Raw genomic sequence first — 6643 nt, forward strand, 5'->3', positions numbered from 1 at the left:
CACCCAGCACTCTTCCCTGCCTATGCAGGGGGTCAGACTCGATGATCTCAAGCAAATCCCGGGACGTCTCAAGCAAATCCCGGGACGTCTCTCAAGCAAATCCCGGGACGTCATTCTCCCCCTGTACTCGGCCTTAGTGAGGCCGCAGCTGGAGTACTGTGTCCAGTTTTGGGCTCCACAATTCAAAAAGGATGTGGAGAAGCTTGAGAGAGTCCAGAGAAGAGCCACGCGCATGATCAGAGGTCAGGGAAGCAGACCCTACGATGACAGGCTGAGAGCCCTGGGGCTCTTTAGCCTGAAAAAGCGCAGGCTCAGGGGTGATTTGATGGCTACCTACAAGTTTATCAGGGGTGACCACCAGCATCTGGGGGAACGTTTGTTCACCAGAGCGCCCCAAGGGATGACGAGGTCGAATGGTCACAAACTACTTCAAGATTGTTTCAGGCTGGACATAAGGAAGAACTTCTTTATTGTCCGAGGCCCCAAGGTCTGGAACAGCCTGCCACCGGAGGTGGTTCAAGCGCCTTCATTGAACACCTTCAGGATGAAACTGGATGCTTATCTTGCTGGGATCCTATGACCCCAGCTGACTTCCTGCCCTTTGGGCGGGGGGCTGGACTCGATGATCTTCCGAGGTCCCTTCCAGCCCTGATGTCTATGAAATCTATGAAATCTATGAAATAAAACATCGCCCAACTGATCGCTGTCTCTCTGTCTCTATATATATGTAGTGGTCTTTTGTTTTAATTGTGGAGGAGCATGGATTTCAGGGTATTTTACAGAATGACTTTGGGATTTTTTTTATCAGGGATTTTTCAGTTTTCAAATAGGGAACACCAGAATTCCTGCTAGGGAGGCCAGTGGCAGGACCCTGGCAGAAGAGCCTTCCCAGACCTAGCACCTTGGACCCAGCTGGAGGTGGCTGACGTCCTGGCCAATTGGGGCCAGGAGGGCATACTTTGACAGTTCAAAGCAGGCCACCACACTGGGAACATCTTCCGGGCGATAGCTGCCCAGATGGCCGGACAAGGGCACACATGGCAGTAGTGCTGCACAAAGGCCAACCCCCCAGCCACAGCCCACTAGCAGCTGGCCCAGAGGGGCAGATGCCTCTACTGGCTGTGCAGTCCCCATCCAGGGCTGGCAGGGGCGCAGCAGGTCACAGCCAGGCTGCAGCCCCCACTGCCAGACTGCTGCAGTGGGTAAAAGGTGCAGGGAACTCTCAGGGCTGCTTCAGCAGTCCAGCTGGCACAAGGGGTAGTGTCCCCAAGTACCAATTGCCTGGGCTCCAGAAGCTCCTGAAAGCAAGTAGCCCTGAGCTATTTGACAGGACAGCTTCTTGTTCTGATGGGGCCAGGACAGGGCAGGTTTTTATACTTCTGGGGACAGCACAGGTGCTGGCCCCGGGCTCTAGCTCCCCCTGACTGCAGATCCTGGAGAAGCCAGGCAGGGTTATTTTGCCCCAAGTGGCACAATTTGCCCCACACCAGAGTGCATGTCCGGGCACATGCACTGAGGCAAAAAGCCCCAACTCAAATTTGCACCGCTTCTATTTGAGCGGCTGCAAGCGCACATGCTTGCATGTGTGGATGTGCCCTGAGGGTTTTCTTGATTCAAAGTCCATTTAAGGCTTTATCAGTATTTGGATCTGGCACTTTGACACTAGTATAATCAGGAATATAAAAAAAATCAAGATTTGTGAAGTAGTCATTTTTATTTTACAGCCCAATACATTGATGTACAGAGAGATTAAAGAAACTTGCTGGCCCAGAACACTGAAGTCCTGGTCACCAGTCCCACGCTCTAGCCAATAGATAATGCTTGGAAATAGTTGCAGGTCTGTGAGTTATTATATAACCTAGTTCTGTAATCCTTCTTCAGGAGAGTAGGCTAAGTGACTTCTTATGTGAGAGTGGCCTTGTCTCATTAAAAAGTTTATGCAAGATTGTCCCATTGCTAGTATAATGATTTTAGGTTGCATTTTATGTCTTTAAAAAATAGTTTCGTTAGAATGCTTTTGAGCACATCTAAAGCACATTGAAGGTAAGGGAAAATTCAGGCCCTTAATTTATAACAGTGACTAAAAATAGAAAAAGAAATCTATGAAAGAACTATTACTAAAGACAGTTATTGTGCATGCATGCACTGTGACTACTTTTTGGATTGCACATTTTGCAGCTAAAATGTCTAAGAACACACTTCAAATGCTCTGTGGGATTCAGTTCAGCAGCCACTTCCACTGTGAGCATGAAAAAGGGTCTATTTCCTCAAGTGCAGCTGCAGTGACAGCTCTAACAAACTTGTACATAGCATGAACATTTGCACCATGTGTATTTTCCAGGGTGAGCTGATCAAAGAACATTCACAGTATTAATAGAGTACTTTAATATTCTGCAATTTAATGTTTTGGTGGAATATATGCAGTGAACAGTGAGTCCATTTCATTGTCTTAGTAATTTCTTGAATAGAGAAAACTTTTGTCAAGTTTTTCCAGGGTGGGATGGATTAAAATAAAATACTGATTTTGCCACCAAGTTTGCTGTTTAAATGTATTTGCAAGGTATGAAATGTTCCCAGCAATTGATGATCTCATTGTTTTGTTTTTATAGAAATTCTGTTGCACACCTACCAGAAAAGTACAATTAACATCACTTGTACCAAATTATTCCTTTCAAGTTCCTTTAGTCCAAATATGGCTCAGTATGTGGGGCAAAGATACCAAGTGCAGAAACACTGGAAATTATAAATGCCAGAAGCTTGGATAATGGGTGGTTTTGTTTTTAATATTTAATTAGCTATATGTGGGAACAGAGCCATGTAGAACTCTGCATCTTCTGTGTGGGAATGAGCTCAAAACCAGTATCATTTCAGTGCCTGCCACTACAGCCTCATGTACAGAATCAGGCCTTGCTCCTACAGGTCCTCATGTAGAGTACTATATGAGGTACAAGCTTGTTGCACACTGGGATGTGTGTCAGTAGAAACCACATGCGAATGCAAGTAAGATGCCGAGGAATGCCATGCATCCCTCAGGTCATTGTCTCTCTTATAATCTTTTAGTGAAAGAGTAACATCTAGTGTTTAAAGCCAGGAGTTAAAAGTTGGAATTGCTGAATTCTTCTGAGAAGGATTAAAAAGGGAAGGAGACACGGGCTTTAGCATGTTCCTCATCACACTAATGAAGCACTCAGCTGCATGCTGTCCTTGTAGGCAGCAGTAACCAAGCAGTGTTCTCATAAAGGCAGAATGAGGTTCCTTGTGCTTGCTATCCTGCTTGTCATTTTGTGCCTGTAGTGAGCAGAAGGGGCATAAGGCCTAGCTTTCAAAGGTGCTGCGCAACCACAACTTTCATCAACCTCAACTGGAGCGGCAACTTGATCTGAGCTTCTGAAAACCAGCCTCTTTGAAAATGAACAGCATCCGAATGCCCTTCACAGTGACAGCAGCACAAAAGACCCCCAGAACATTATTTCAGTTCAAAATGTCAGGCATCAGCTACAGATAACACCACTAAAATCAGTCAAATGTCCTAAGAGTAATATGTGCAGTATTCAGCAGGGGGCAATGCAGTATAGTAGGAGTGAAAGCACAAATCATGATTGCTGGCTTCTATTCCTTGTTTTTTCATGTCATTCTGGGCAAGTAACTCTGTTTCAGTTCACCCTTATGTAAAGTGGGAACAGTAGCACCTGTCTAAGATGCTCTGAGCTTTAGTTAATTAATGTTTGTAAAGTGCTTTGCAATAAAAGATGCTAAACAAGTGTAAAACAGTGGCAGTAATATCTGCTACAAATTAGTAAGTAATGTTAGTTGTATGTGTACTACATTGCATTCTTGGACAATTCTTGGTTTTCCTTCCTTTGAAGTATCAGGTACTGATCACTGCTGAAGGCAAAATACTGATTGGGAAGCCCAGTGGTGTAATGCAGTACATCAAGCTATGGACTGCTGTATAACTTGTCAGTGGGCCTACACTGCTTTACAGTAGACAAAGATTTGAGTGGGTTGGGTTTTTAGTTTTGTTTTCACTTGAGTCATAATGCATGTTTTGGACTAGATCCATCACTGGCATAAATCATTATCAGTGGCCTATGGCAATCTACACAAGCTAAAATGCTGGCCCTTTAAAATTATGGAAGAAATTATTGTGGCTATGAATGTTACGTTCCAAAATGTTAAAAAATGTACAATGCAGTATTTTGAAAAATGCAAAATAAATACTTCAGAAAAATTAAGCCTACGTAGCAAATATATGTTTAGTTATGTCAAGGCACTAAATTATTCTATTGCAGTGTATGGGTAGCTGTGAAATCATTCTTGGTGATGATACAGTGGAAGAAACTTAAGTCTATAGTTTTATGGCTCTTGCAGCACATAAATCAGTGAAGTGAATAACAGCAACAAGGTTAATGATGATCTGCAGAAATTTGCAAGAAACAGGAATTCACCCATAAGCTGAAAGCAAATGCGATTTAGGATTGGGTTTTCAGGAATTTATTCTTTATAACTACAGTTTGCTAGCTTCAAAAGCAATATTTTTGCCTACAAAAGGTAATACAAACGTCTGGAAATCCAGACTTGATTTAGAGCAATAAAACACCCTCTCCCAGCAGCATAAGAATGTTACAAAGCAGTCTAATGCTGTAGAAACATTACTGTGTTTTAGTCCTGTGTTGAATACCTGTAATTAGAATAGAAAGGAAATTCTGCAGGCAAATCTCAGGCAAGCAAATATTTTTACCTTATCAGAGCATTTGTATTTTATTCTTTGACACATTTATTAAAAAGCTGTAAGAAGTTTAATTGTTCAGACCACTCAGACCCGCCATTACTCATATAAGTCTGAAACACAGAGCAATTACATGAATATGATTTTTCATCATTGCTTTTGCTGCTCTTCCTTCATTGAGTTGCCTGGTTCCCAAAGTGATGCTAAGTACGATTTATAAACTTCTGATCATCCGTCATTAATCCACAAGCAGGAGCTGACTGTTCAGGCCATAAGATTCAAAGCAGATTACAACAGAGCAAAATGTTGCTATTGACTGATGGACAGTTCCTCGTAGCAGCTCCCTCTGAGTATGAAAGAATGGATTCCTTATTCATTTGGTGGCCAGATAGTGCAAGGCACTCTGTTTCTTTTTGACTTGAGTGGGAAAGATGAGGCCTGAATCTCTCTCAAGAATTGTCCAGCACCTTAAAGGATCAGGCCCTTGCTGCATAGCTCAGTCTGTTGGGGTTTTTTTTCCTTAGCTACTGCCTATAAACATTAATAGGCCATATCCAAATCTGGACTAAAGGCAGAATGGTAAAGATACCAAAGAAATATGATATTCATTACCAATATTTAAGATTCCACAAAAGCAAGATTCTCACCTGGAATAAACTGGTATACAACTTCACTGAAGTCAATAGAGCAATTTTTACTGTCTGAAGATCTAGCTCACTGTTTAAATGCTAACTGTAAATAACATTGAGCCAAATCCTTAGTCCTTATTTACTCAGGTAAAACTCTAAAAGTCAGTGTTTTCTTGCTTTCCATTTAATTAGTAATGCCTTTTCAGCTTATATAACACATGCTTCTATTAAAAAGTACCACTTTCTAAAGAAGAGCTGAACAGATCCAACCCAAGGTATTCCATGATCTATTCAGTCAGTCTGCTCCACTGCAGCGTCTCTATAACCTACAAAATCTGCCCCCACCTACAAAATCTGCCATGAGCTTTCAGAATGCTGTGCCTTCTACCTCCTGCTTTTTGCTCTTTTCTAAAAAGGAATGGTGCACAAATCAGTATCGTCTTTCTACAGCTCTTCTCTTACAGCAGGTTTTGTCAATGCTATACAATCAACATTTAAAATCAATATATTTCCTTTTCTATTCTAAATGACATTTTCCAGCATTACCTCCAGCCCCCTACATCAAAGGATTAAATATCAGTATTCTGTTTGCTCAAAAGTAGCAACACTTGTGTGTTAAACTGAAACAAGAAGTTTTCCATGAGCAAAAATATTAGCCTTCATCTCAAAAATCCTAAGGTAGACACTGAAGTGGGAAGGACTTATTTGCTCATCAGAAATAAGGGTATGTTTTAGACGGTTTTCACTGACTCATTCTAACCTTCATATCACCTTCATAAAAATGTAGCATGTTTTGTCCACATGCATATAATTATGGACCTGAACATTACCATAAAACAGATTTGTTTCCGAATGAGAACACTTTGCTTCTGTAAAATGATTTCTTAAGGATTTGTGTGTGTGTGTGTATGCACCTCCTTCTGCCATCCCTATTTTGATTTTTTAAAAAGATAATATATACTATGAAGCTCACTGCATTCTATATGAGTTTATAGAGCCTTAATTTTATTCAGTAAATAAATCAAACTTTATTAGCACTCAGTTTATACACTGTGTTTGGCTTTGGGGTTTTGAATAATCTGTGCATCAATGTAGTTAATGCAAAGGAATTTTATAGCAACGCTAAATATGGCTCTTCTTTCCATTGCCTTTCAGCAAATCATCTTATTTTCAGAGCAGGAAAAGAATAAAAAAAAGTACCAGGCACCTCTGTTAACCCTATGTTTTCTGTAAAAATAAGTTATCTTTGTGTGCAGTGAACAGCTTCTGTTTTTGTTTTTTCCCT

The sequence above is a fragment of the Alligator sinensis genome, unplaced genomic scaffold (genome assembly GCF_000455745.1).
Source record: "Alligator sinensis unplaced genomic scaffold, ASM45574v1 scaffold685_1, whole genome shotgun sequence".
Taxonomy (NCBI): domain Eukaryota; kingdom Metazoa; phylum Chordata; order Crocodylia; family Alligatoridae; genus Alligator; species Alligator sinensis.